Genomic DNA, 14,157 nt, shown 5'->3' on the forward strand with positions numbered 1-14,157 from the left:
CTGCTCCCACCCCCACTCTCCACTGCCCAATTCTAGGACAGCAGGCACAGCTGGCACTCCCTCTAATCCAGGGCTATGCTGGGAGTGGGAAATGTTTCAGTTAGACCACAAGAACTGTCACCTCTCGCAGAATGACAGAGACACAAAAAATTACTCAGAGCCCGTGTATTTAGAGCAATGAGAATCCCAAAGGGACTGCACCCAGGGAAAACTCCTTCAAGAGAGGAGAGCCCAGGCACAGCACCGAGTCAGGTTTTGTTTCAGTTTTTATTGTAAAGACAAGAAAGTTACAGAAGAAACACAGGTGGTTAATCAATCATAGTGAAAACATAAACAAACTGGCTATGTGACAATCTTCATTAAAGCACGTGTAACTTAAAATAGTTCAAGCAATTTACCATCAAAAGGAGTCATAAAACTAAGCTGTGTGACATACAAAAAGAAACGAGACAATCACCATAGCAGTGCTTAGCTTCCTAAGAAACTCAAAGAAACAGCTTAGGGCACGATGTGGAACATCCCCCAACCACTAACTAGGAGAATATCCTTGAAGATTTTAGCTCACATATTTTCCCATCATTTAGGTTTAGCTGCACCAAGGGCAACTGCCCCCAGAGCAATCACCTTTTGCTGTGCTTCAATTCTCTTATCCACATCAGAGGCTTTAGTCCTGTGAAAGTTTTCTGGTTTTTCTTAATCTTAGCATTTCTATGTGTTTTCCTAAAGGGTTGGACTGTGGCCCCTAAGCTAGAGGCTCTGGCTTCCTAAACTACAGGACTTTGGTCTTTCTATGCTATAGGCTTTGGCCCTGTGAAATACATGTGTTTTATTTCTATCTCATTAATATCAATATTCTCCACAAAGAACAACCTTCTGACTGTGACCTAGAATAAGGCACCAATGTCCTGCTGAAAAAGCAACTTTTACCCAAGACCCCTCAGCCTGGTCCAGATCCCTCCTCATCAGGCATGGTTTTCCGAGTTAATCCTGGCTGGAGGCAGAGGGGTATGCTAGCTAACATTTAGGGAGTGCCCCCCCTTGGGGAGGAAGATCCCCTAACAAGGAAGCAGTGAAAAAGCTGGCTCTTTGGACCCACTCTCTGGGCCTCCATTTGAAATGGGGATAATAATAGTACATTCCCCACTGGGTTATCGAGAGGAGTAAGGGAAATGAGTGTATTCAATAAAGCATGTCACAAAGTAACAAGCACATAGTAGATACTCAGTAAATGCCAGCTACAATTATTGTTGTTGTTATTTATTATGGCTTCAAAACTGCCTGAAAAGGATCCCTCTGCCAGGTCCTGCCCCCCTTCCCCCAATTATTGATCACCTCACCCTTACCAATGACCTTACAAAAAAATATAAAACAAACAAATTCTGGGCTCCTGGAAGAGGCCTCCAGGCCTTGCTTGGAGATGTGCAAGGCCTTTAGAGCCAGAGGCAAAGAGTGGATGACGAGGAGAGAGGGGTCCTAGGCCCCCAGGAAGAGCTGCAGGCAGCAGATAAGGGCTAGAGTCAGCACTTCAGGAGCTGAGCAAGCAGAGGAGGCTCAGACAGGTAGGTGTGCAGAGGGACTAGAAAGAAATTAGAGTCCATCAAAGCCAGGGTGGGGGGAGAAGGGCAGGGGGACAAAAGCACCCTACAGCACACAAGTAGAGGTCCTTGTTTCAAATCTGTCTTATGGGAGGGAAAAAGAAAATAAATGAACCTTTACAAGTGGGAACATGTTAAGGGCATGCAGAGGGAATTGTCAGCACCCTCTGCGTGGGACCAGGAAACAGGACCAGCTTCAACCCAGAGCCTCGAGACCCATGCCAGCTCTCACTGCTCCCTCAACAGGCTCCTTCCTGCAGAGGGCAGGGCTGAGCGCTCAGAGGGTTCACTCCTTAAAGGCAGTCCACGGCTGCCTCCTGTCTGGTCCACTCCTGTCCCCACCCCTGAGACAGCACAATGACCTCAGGGGCTGTTGATGGACTGACAATTCATTAGAAGGCCAAATGCAGACAAAGTTCCATTTAACACGCTATGCAGCCCCGGAATCTGAACAAACCATTTGCAAACCCCACCCTCCACCTGCCTTTTTATTTTTTATTTATTTTTTATTTTTTATTGAATCATAATTATTAGACATATTTTGGGGGTTCAATGTTGACATATGTTAATCAAATCAATATTACTAGTATGTATAGGGTTACAAATTGTACTTATTCTTTATGCCCCTTGTCCAATCTCTCCCTCCCACCACCCACCACTGATAACCCTAGATTTCTTCTCTCCCTCTGAAAGAGTAATGGTTACTCTGTTGATTTGTTGCCTAGATGATCTGTCCAATGCTGAGAGGTGTGTTCAGGTCCCCCAATATTATCATAGAGCAGATGCTTCTTCTGTCACTCCGGAATGGGCTTTGTGGAGAGAAACATCCTCTTCTTTTCTTTGGTCTCTGCTGGTGACTCTCCTTGTGTCAATGCACTCCAGTGGCTGGTGGACCATCCACATGGTGGTTGTGATGTCTAGGCACTTTTGCGGCAGCTGTGGTTACTGTGGTGGCTGTGGTGGGCCACCCACATGGAGGTGATGTTTTTGGCATGCTCCTTGGTGCTGGTGGTGTGCCTGATTGTGGGGGTGTTCCAGTCCCCGGCTTTATGCCTCGGGATTCCAGGCAGGGCCCCAAGGTGCTGGCTGTGGGCCTGGTTGTGGAAGGGGGTTCCAGTCCCCAGCTCAATGCCTCAGGACTCTGGGACACTGATGGTGTGCCTTGTTGTGGGTAGTGGTGTCCAGTCCCCAAGCTCAATGCCCTGGGCCCCCATGTGGGGCCCTGAGGCACTGGCGGTATGCCTGGGTGTGGGTGGGGGTCCACCTGCCTTTTTAACACTGGCTTGAGCTCTCTGGTTTTCAGAGGTGGCCCCTGGCACCTGTTCCAACTCTGGCTAACCCTGACACTGCCACAGGATTGCCCCTTGGTTGGGGCAGAGTTGGTAGCCAGCCTGATGCTCTTCCCATGGCACCTGGGCCACCCCTGCCTCATACCCCACCACAGTCTGACCCTGCACCTTCCCACTTTAAAGAGAAGCCAGCTCTGGCCCACTCTCCCCACCACACCCTCACGTGCTGGCAAGCAGCTGCTCAACTTTGACATCTCATTCAGTTACTGCCCTGTCATGCCTTTTCCAAGTCTCCCTCTCATGAAAGTGGAATCCATCGTGCTTTTTACTCCCCTGCCCACTACCATTTTGAGTCTTTCCGTGTACACTGGGAGCTCCTTGAAGTCAGGGTACTAGTTCATTCACCTCTGTAAGCCCGGGGCGTAGCTCAGGGCTGGGCTCATAGCAGGCGTTCACTAAGTAACTGCCAAATGAATCATGACACAACACAATACCAACGTTACCCAGCAAGCGAATTCTTACAACTGACCCCAAGCAGAGCACTAGAAACAAGGACTCTGGCCTCAACCAGCCAACTCCCCCACTCATGATGGGAGGGCAAACATCAGCTTCCATCCTTGGTATAGAGAACGCCAGGCTGAGCCTGGGATAGGGAGAGACCCTCCCCGTCCCAGGAACAAAGCTCTGCATGCAGCGCTGCAAATAAGCCTCTCTGGTTATTCACCATGCCATCCACCACCCCCTTCTCTTTGGGAGAAAGAAAAGATATAGACCCAAATGCCAACATGTGTTTTACTGCCCCCACCAAGGCTCCAGCTAAACCCACACAAAGTTACAGTTCTCTGAACAACTCTAACTCACCCACACTGCCTCCCTCTCAACCCCAATGGCTCAGCCTGCTGGGCTGGGCCCCAGCCTTTCTTCAGAGGGGGCTAGCTGCCCTGTGCTGATCTCGGGCCACAACCTTTGCCCAGAAACAGAACCCAGCAGGTGGAGGCAGAGACGGATGGAGGAGAGGAATCCTTCAAAATGGTCCATAGGGCAAGATCTGGAGGCACAGCTGCAGTGAAGGCCCAAGTGAAAGCCCAGCTGCCCACTGTATGCACAGATTTGCAGTCTGTTTCCCTGAGAAGAGCCTTAGTTGTGGCTCTCAGAGTCCCAGGTGTGACAAATTGGAAAGGACCCCACGTCCAGGCACTAAGCAGTCACTGGTTTCTCAAGATGGATCATTTCTTCATTCACCACACAGGAAGTGCTCAGCGAGGGGCCACAATCCCACCCCCGTGGAGGTCATTGCCAAGGTGGCACATGAATCATTGATTAGGTGGGCAGGCACTTAATCGTCCCGTGCTTTGGGCAGGCAGAAGCTAGGGTTTACGCCCTGTTATACTTTTAGGCAAAGAATGCACGGAAGCTTGAGGCTGACTCAAGTCTGAGTCTGATGTGGCTAAGGTCCAGTTTTTCTAGCAATGACACCAAGCGGGAGGAAGATTTTATAAGAGTGATGGAAAGAAGGTCTCCTTTACCAAACACCTATTATAGGCTGAGCACCATCATTTCATTTACATTGAAACCCTGAAAGGTGGGCTCCTCCATTCTCAGGTGCATTGACAAGCTGCATTCATTTTATTGACGTTTATAAAGTACTTTCATATCTATCACCACATTTTGCCCTCTCTAGATCCCTGTGAGGAAGGCACTAGTCTCCCTTATTTGAGGCTCAGAGAGACAAAATGTGGCTTCTGCAAAGCCAAACTATCTGACCTCACATCCAGAACTCTTCACTGCACGTTGTGATGAATGGCCGGGTTGAGGACCTGGAAGACGACAGGCCATCGGGTGTGGAGGCACCAGACTGGTAGAAACAGTGGGCTGATGACAACCATTGTTAAGTGGTCAGGGGAAAGGGAACTCCTGCCCTTACATCTAGAAAGCCAATTGCAGGCAACCAGGGAAGGGCCAGGACAGACATTGCCTGAAAGAAGCCTTCGGTGCCCAGTTGTCTTCAAGCGCTGGTGAATCAGCAAAGAGCTACAGCAGAGGCTGGCGGGCCTCTATGCAGCACTGGAGGAGGAGTGTAGAATAGGATAGAGCAGTCATCCAGTCCTCCTCTCTAAGGGCACATGGGAACACTTCTGAGGGTCACCCTGAGAGAGGGCACAAAACGAGCCCTGTGCCCTTCATCTGAAGATGCCTGGGAGGCCCTGCTCTGGGTCAGACCCTGTGGATGTCAACATGAACTGAGCATCAAAGAGCAGGACATAAGGGATAGCCACTGCGGGTGCAGGGAAAGGCTGACTTCTCACAGCTCCTTGGCCCAGATCCAGGCAAGAGGTCAAAGGAAGAGATCCACACTGTGGTTGGAGTAATGAAGACAGGGAGAGGAGGCTAAAATGTGACTAATAGCTCCAGAGAGACATGGAGAATGCTAGGCAGATGGGTGGGAGCAGGGAGGCCATGGTCAGGTGCGGCGCAGGGGGTGAGTGAGACCAGGAGCCCCAAACAGGTACCCAGAGCCAGTGACATTGACCCAGGCCTCTCCTCCACATAGGTACAGACCCTGCTTCCTCCTCCGTGCCTCAGGATCGCTTGGTCTGACCTCCACCGGCCTCCTGTCCCACTGAGTCTACTGAGCTTTCACAGGTCACTCTGCCCAGCCCCACACTGAGCCCTTTCTGCTCTTGTCCTTTCTACTTAAGGAGCCAGAAAAAACAGCTACAGCTTCTCATGCCCTGAGGGGGACGGGCAAGCTAGGGATGCCTGAGGGAGAAAGGGAGAGAAGCCCAGGGAGGGGATTGTGTCAGTCGGCCTTACTTAAGCCCGAGAGGGGAAAAATCCGGATTAACACAGAAAATAAACTAAATCAGTGTTTCCCATTGTGTGTTCCACAGAACAAGTATTGCCAGGAATAAAGGGATCTATGGTCAAACAAGTTTGGGAAAAACAGAGTTAAGCAGGTTTTCATAGCAGGACTTCTCAGGGCCTTTAATGTGCAAATATTCTTGGCAAATCTCCAAGAGGAAAGTATAGTACGCAGCACTTCCCAAACTTATTTGACCAAGGAACACTTCTATCACAGCAGATTTCTCAGGACCAATGTTCTATAGAACACGCTTTGGGAGACACAAAACTAGACTGAAGCAGTCTGTTTTCCAGGTTGAGTATGTAATCTAACATGGAATTCAGTGATCCAGTAGGATGGACAGGGACTTCCAGCAAAATGCAGATGAAAGGCTGAAGGTCTAGCTCTCCCACTCTCTCCCAGGAGGTGCTTCATCTCTCTGGGCCTCTCTCTGAACAACTGAGCCCAGACTACCCATCCTGCCATTGCCCAGGGCTCTTGTGAAAACCAAAGGAAATAAGCAGAGTCTCTTTTAAACTACAGCTCTACAAATACAAAGGCCTAACAAGCAACCTCCCTTGGGAAACGGAGGGCACACTTGACAATGCGATTGGATGTAGAAAATCTCTCCTTACTAACAACGTTTAAAAGAACTTATCTGTTGTACAAAGCAACATACACCAATGCAAGATAAAGATGAAACAATGGAAGAAAAGCAAAAATGAGAAAGAGCAAAGATATACGGAGTAGAGTGGCCCAGAGGAAGAGAGCTGACGGAGCCTGGAGCCCTGAGTCTGGATCCTGCCCGCCCTTGACTGCTGTGTGGCCAGTCATTCTCTCCTTTTCCTCTGCACATGAAGGGTGTGGAGGATATGATCTCTGAGGCCCGCCCAGCCCTAAAGTCAGAGCCGAAGGCCCCAACCCTGCTTTGGGTAGCCCATCTCCCCAGAGGAATTGGCAGGTGAAGACCCGGAAGGCATCAAAGGGGGAGGACAAAACTGTGCTTAAGGAGAAGACTCCTGTCCACAAGTGTGTACTTGGCCATGAAACTAGAGGTGAGCCAAAAATTAGAAGTCATGTAAATGCAAAATGAGAGTGGGAAAATCTCCTCACCCCACCCCCACCCCAGTGTCCCTGCCCCATCTGTTTAGGCCTTGGCATCTCTCTGCAGGATGGAGATTGACCAAAGTGAAAGGGGTAGAGGATAGATTTCAGCCTGGTTTGCTGTAGGAGCCCTTTGAGGTAAATAGGTCAAGTTCGAATATCATAAAGCCTGGTTTGATGGATGAGGGGGCAAAGGGCATCCTCTTGTGAGTCTTGTGGGTTAGAGAAATGTCACGCAGCTGCTGACACTGAGGGTTGCTCTTCTGGCCCCACACATGTGACTTTTCCTATTTTTCATAAGAACATTCCTTTCCACTTGCTGCAAAATCTACAATTAATTGCTCAGAAGGCTGAGGGACAATCATAAAGAGTGCTCCATCCTTTTTACACAACAAAAGAGCAGTCTAGCCTTGAGCACTGTGCTGTGTGTGTGAGTGTGTGTCTGTGCATGTGCATGCACACACATGTTCAGCAGAGAGACTGTCTGCCCAGCCCAAGGCTTACGTGAGGAGGGTGAGCGTGTGGCAATGATGGCAGGAGATAGTCTGAAATCATCTGGCACTTAGTGATTCTGTCTGGGGATGTAGGGGGTGCCAACAGTACCTATTAGTCTGCCAGTGTGCAGATTCTTTGTGACAATGCAGTGTGTAACAGGGTCTCCAGGTGTGTGGGGAGGCTCTTGTCTGTACCGGTGAGTGTGAACAAGGGACTGGGAGAGAACGCTTGTGATACAGCAGGTACGTCTGTCCCCACAGGCTGCCAGATTGCAGATGTGTGAGTCCAGATGAACAGGGTGTGGAAAAGCCTCTGTGGATGCAGGAGCCCATGAGAGAGGTGTGTGTGTGCGTACACACACATATATTTGAGTGTGATGGTGGCAGCAGCCTAGCATTCTGGTCCCGTCTCTGTGCCAACTTACTCTAGGACCTTGGCCATATGTTTCTCCTCCTTGAGAGCTTGATCTCCTCAGCTATAAACAGAAGGGGTGGACCAAATTGTTTGAGTTCTGCAGTCTGATCCCTTTAAAGTTTGTGTCCCTGGTGGGCTGGGGACAGGGGGAGGAGATGCATCCCCACCAGAGAGGGGCCTTCTCCCCCCACCCCCTGCCACAGCAGCCTCTCCCAGCACCAGGGCCCCAGCCTGCCTTCCCAGTGGAGGGCACACGAAGAGAAAAAGCTCTCCCATGGGAAGAGGGATATCACCAATGGCCAATGGAAGCAAACACTGAGAAGCCCTCATCTGCTCAGCCCCAGCAACATGACTGAGTCAGGAGTAGAAGGGCTGGGAATGGGGGTTGGAATTTCAGAACCTCAACTCTGGCTTAAGTCTAGGATCAGCTCCCCAGGACCATATCCAACTCCTAGAAGCCTCCTATGGGCAACTGGCCCAGCTCCAGGCTCCTTTTCTGGCTACAGGACTGGGAAGCAGGGGACATTATCCCCCTGCCAGCCAGAAAAGCTGACCTGACTCAGTATGGTCAATATCCTGCACCTCCCACATGCCTTGACTGTCTGGCTCAGGGACTGGAGGAGACTCCAAACCAAACAGGAAGGAAAGACTAAACTAAAGGGTCCTGAGCTCCCCTCCAACCAGCCCTAGTTCAAGGTCATGATAAAGGGACTGTTTCTCCAATGAGCCTCCCTTTTAAACCACTTTTCCTTTCCTTTTTTTTTTTTTGGTCAGGAAGAGTTTAATTGAGTCTCCTTGGGGAGATGCAGCTCCATCTAATTCAGCTCTTAATTAACCCAGCACATCCCAAAGAGGCTGCAGAACTACTCGTAAATTAAATATGAAAAGCATTATTTATCTAGGAACAGCCTTCTGACGGCTCTAATTCTGACATTTATAGTTACTAATGAAGATGGATTTGGAGGGAGAGAAGTTGGTGAGCGGAGAAACTGCTGCCCTAGGAGAGAATGAAGCCCTCAGACCTCGTGAGGGTCTTCCAGGACCTGGGGAAGGTAGTCATCTCAGACCAGGGGACTGTGTCCCTCACTTTTTGCTTCCCCAGATCTTAGCGAGGTGGGGGAGAATCAGGACAGGCTTGGGGGTCCTGCAGGGTTATTGGTCAAGGCCCTCTTCCACTAGCCACCAGACCACTCTCCCTGCCCTATTTTTAATTCCCCAGCCCTAGTTTTGACCTTTGCCCTCCTTGACTCAGTCTGGACCACCACTTCACCCCTGTCCTCCCTGTCCCAACCCTGTCTCCATCTTGTCCCTTCTTGGTGGAGTGCAAGGAAAATGGGGGAAGGAGGAGAAAGCTACACCAAGAAAAACAGGTGAGAGATCATTGCATTTATCCTGCTGTCCTTGTAACTTCAGTTCCTAGGAAAAACAGCTCCATGAGGCCCCTTCCTCCACAGGGCCTTTCCCTTGTGAGCCCCCAGCCCACAGTCTCCATGGTCCCAATTCAGCCCCAGGTGTAGGAGCTTAACTTTCCATTCTTGAAAAACAATAGGAAGGGAGGTTCTAGTTTGGAATTTGCTCTCCCTGGAGCACTCAGTCTTCACCTTCTCTTCTGACAAGTCTGTGTTCATGTCTTCCTTTCATCCCCTTTGGCCTCAGAGAAAGAGTGACCTGAGCTCTGACAAGTAACAGGCTTCCCTTTAAATGGTTCAAATGCCTCCAGGCCTTACCCAGCTGATCATTTAAAGGGCATCTGCTGAATCCCATCTGTGAGAGGTGCAATACTAGACACAAGGAGGAACACTGGACATAGGCTCTGTCCTCACAAAGCTTTCAGTTCCATCAAAGAGGACATATGAGAAAGAAAAGGTATGTCAAAATGCCCGCACAGTTCCAATGATGTGTGTTCTCTTTCGTAGCAATGAATCAATGAACTCAACTTTGCTCAACTATAGGTATGCTGGGGAGAGGGTGTTAACAGAAATGGAAGTTTCAGCTAAACGCCCTTGCAGCCCTTGCAGCATAGGACCAGGGCTCTGGGCTCGGATATAGTGGAAGCATCTGAGACTCTTGTGTCTCAACCTCTGAGAGGTTCCACTTAAGCAACCTCGGTGCCACCTGAAAACCTGGTGGTTGGTGTTCTGGTGTCTGCTGATTAGACAAAAGCAGCCTGTGAGCCTCGAGAGCCTTTACCAAGTACTCGTAACAACTAACACAGCAGTAAAACACCAAGGCGTTGGTCCTTGGGTTCATGTTTCCCACTAACTCCCGGACATCCATTCCATTGGAAAACCTCAAACTGAGGATTCTTATAAATTCTCAAGAAAAAGCTGACTGCAAGAGACACCACCTTCTACGATGACAAGCCATTGACGACACAAGTGCATAACTCCTGCCTGAGACTACAAAACAAGATTAATTTTGATTCTTCAGCACCCTTTTTCTCTTTACCACTAATCTTGTCTATTATTGTGCTTCAATACTCTCTATTAACTAATTGAAAGATTTCTCAACATGACCTCCCTTATCTTTCTTAATCCTGTTATTTTTTACTTCCCCCTGCCTTGGAATGAGTGTCTCCCCAAAACTTAATCCCCACTGTGACAGTGTTAACTGGGTGGGAAATCCTATTATGATAATTGAAAGTGGGGCCTAAAGAGGTGATTAGATTGTAGGACCATGCCCTAGTGAATGCATTAAAAATGTTGATCAAGGACATGGTTTCGAGCACTTTAAAAAGAGAATGAATGAGGAGGTTAACCTCTGCTCTCTTTCTGCTCCACCATTTTCACAACATGATATGCTGCCATCACTGTTGCCACCACCGAGACTCTCACCTGATGTGTTCCCTGGACTTCGGACTTCCCAGACTCCAAAACTGTAAGCAATAAATTTGTTTTCCTTCTAAATTATCCAGTTCCAAATATTATAAACAACAGAAACAGACTAATACACCACCCCCCACCTTCTCTGACCTTGAAGAAAAAATAATTCTCTAGGGTATTTGTCTCCGCCCATAGACACTGCTCTGAATTTGACCGATGACATTTAGTAACTGTTCCTTCAAATATTTCAGAAGATAGCTTTCTTTCTAAAAGTCCTCTGATATGGAAGTTTCCTCCTATAATTAATCCCAAACTTTGACCCATGTCAAACATATGCTTCCGTTTAGGTCATTATAACCCTATCAGCAAAGCTTAGCCAATCAAAAATGGAAATTTATATTGGGGATATTCTTGCTACGGTAGTCAGGTTTTTCTCTTCAGAGACCCTCCATCCTGCTTTGCAGAAACTGTTTAAGTCTACTCAGGAAAGCTTCCCACCTTGAGGGGAAAAAAAAAAAAAACTGGCTCACTCTTATTGGAATAAATGATATTCCCAATAGTCTGTATCCTACTGGGTTACTACTTCTTATACGGAACACCCGCCTGCCACACACTAACTTTTCTTCTGTTTTCAGGGCAATATTGAGAGACTTTTTGATGTTTAAAATTACCACCCCTCTAGTGCATGATGTTTCTCTGAAAAGAATATCCAGAAACTTCCAAACAGAAGCAAGCATAGGCTACCTGAAAACTACCAAAGGGAACAACTGATATTCTCTTCATGCCTACTATACAAACTACAATTCCCACAGTAGGGATAGTTCATCCAGAAAAGATGGTCCAAAACTTCTCCCTGACCCTACTAGACATCATCAATTATACAGCTTCTGACTCTGGAAGCCAAACCAACCAGTTTAAATCTAACTATGTAAGCCAGAGGTGTCAGGGAGGATCACATGGCCTTTAATTTCTTCTCAGTTAGCCAAAGGGAAATTTACACTGTAGTAAACCCTTCTTGCTGTACCTATATAAACACTACAAAGCTCAAGTAGGGCAGTCTGTAAGTAGGCCAAAAGAAAATGCCACGTGGATCTCTAGAAAAAGACTGGTTGGATTTGGGACACATTTTTATTGCCTGGAGTTGATAACCCAGGCCCCTGCCTTCAGGGTTTGTTATAAGAACCAATAACAATTTTTATTTCTGGTCACTGCCTGTGTTGCCACTGGCTGGTGTGTTCTGTTCAGGGTCTTCAATGCTACTGTGTAGCCCTGTCACATGGAAAGATTTAAAAACTCACTCTGCCACTAATGGAGTAGAAAAGACTAACTCTTGTCCAACTACAGACTACATTCTCTGAACAACCTCCTAATCAGCAAAATGTTGGCAATGGTGAAGACCTAAATATCATAAATTGAGGTTTTGCAGACTGACTTTGCCCTTGGCCAACAGGGAACACTGGGGAAGAAAAAAGCAGCCCCTGCTAGGTACTGACCTGTCATTCTCGATTAGCCCTTACTGTTCTCCAAGCCACAAAAAGTGACCAGACATCCTACTATTCTGGCTAATACAAGTGACGGCTACTTCTTTACCAATTATGGCTTTAGTCTCGCTTCATTCCTCCTGCCTTCTGGATAAAATGTATTAAGATACCAATCATAGAAGTAATGCCTCTTCCTGACAACATCCAATATAAAGCAAAGCCCTGCTTCCTTGAGTCCTTGAGTCCCAAAATCACTCAAACAAGTGATCCAAATCCTATAATAAGCCATTTCTGACACTGTCTTACCGAGACTCCCCATGTTTCCCAGTAGGTGTGCCTCTCCTTTGCAACGAGCCAATAACCCAATTTTGTTCACCAAGAGGTGTATTTCTGGTGGCCTTTAGCTAGAGGGTGTTGACCTGTGTAGAAGCGACTCAGGAAGAGGCAGAAGTGGGAATGTGCTATGAGATGCAGCTCCGTTCAAGAGAGAAATTATATGAACAGAGAAGGAATTGTTAGGTTAAGTACTGAACATGAAAAAGGTACCTTGTAAGCATTTCTGGATATGACCATTTATGTTTGGGGCAGAAGGAGGTTGTTTTTTTTGTTTGTTTGTTTGTTTGTTTAATGTAGTAGATTAGATTGAACTAAATGAACACATTCCAGACAGCGAGGAAAGCATGTCTTGATCAACAAAATAATCATGGACCCAGACATGAGAGAAGACATTGTCAGCGTTGACGTTTGTCAAATCACCACAGAGTACAGGACAGCCTAGGGCAGTGGTTTGTGCAGAGGGAGTTTGTGCAGATGGCAATGACTGGGATTCCATGGGGAGGGTTTGAGTTTTAGATGAAGAATGTTCTTTAGCCTGGGAGCTCAGGGGTGGCTCACACCCCAAGCAAGACTGCCTATTGCCCCCTAGCTTGTCTGACCAGTCTCTTGACGATACCTGTCAGCTGGCACATCTTGCAAATGACTGTGGCTGCCAGCCTGCCAGGAGTGACTGGGAGTGAGGCTGGAGGGCTACATACCCACAAAGCAGGGATAAAGTTACCAACAAAAGCATGCAGGAGCACAGAGGAGAGAGCAGCTTTAAAAAGAAAGAAAAAACATTGTTTTGATGAAAAAATGTTTAATACATTTAGGGGTATAATGCCCTCCACAGTGTCAAGAGAACAAATCAAAATCAACTAGACAAAAACACTCTCCAAGGAGCCGAGGGCAGCCCCCTCTGCCCAGATGCAGGCAAGAAACAGAGCACGACACCTGGGGTCCAGAGGCAGGAGCCGAGGGTAGCATCTCCTGCCTGGAAACAGGCAAGGAGCATGCCAAAAACACCACTTCCTCGCAGGAAGCCCACTACAGCCACCGCCACAGCCATGGCTGCCACAAAAGTAACTCGATGCCACAGCAGTAGCCACAGCTACTGTGCAGACAGCCCACCAGACACTCGACGGCAGTGACACAAGGACAGTCACCAGCAGACACCAAAGAAAAGGACGTCTCGTCTCTCTCCTCCAAGCCCACTCCAGCATAATAGAAGCAATTGCTCTACCATGCCCCTGCTTTATTTCTGGTTTTAGTAATTTCTGTCTTCTCTCTTCTTTTCTTGATCAATCTAGATAAAGGTTGGCAAATTTTGTTGATCTTTTTAAAAAATCAAAAAAAAAGACTATTAAGCAGTCTACAAAGCACAATTGATGTAAATATTTCAATCAAACATTACGTAATTCTTTTAGGATATAATAAACTTTATAAGTATTGTGTATCTTACTAAAAACATAACTATCATTCATTTTCTTTGACAAACTTTGTCTTGGGAGATTGAAATCAAGCTCAAAACTCATTTCTCGTTGTGATCTCAGTTTTTTCCTTTATTTCTTTTCGGCATTTCTTCTGACAGTTTTGAATTTTCTAAATCGGACTGTTTTCAACAGTTCATCATAACTCTATGTTATTAAATAGAATTAAATTTTTAAAATAAAATAAAAGCTCTCCTCTTGGCACAGAGAAAAACACCACAACTCATTAAACATGTAAGGATGCACATGGACTTCACCTAATTAGGCTCATTTACTGAGCTGTCCCTATCTCATGTTTTTTCTGAGTCTT

This window comes from Cynocephalus volans, chromosome 4 (genome assembly GCF_027409185.1).
Source record: "Cynocephalus volans isolate mCynVol1 chromosome 4, mCynVol1.pri, whole genome shotgun sequence".
NCBI classification, from domain to species: domain Eukaryota; kingdom Metazoa; phylum Chordata; class Mammalia; order Dermoptera; family Cynocephalidae; genus Cynocephalus; species Cynocephalus volans.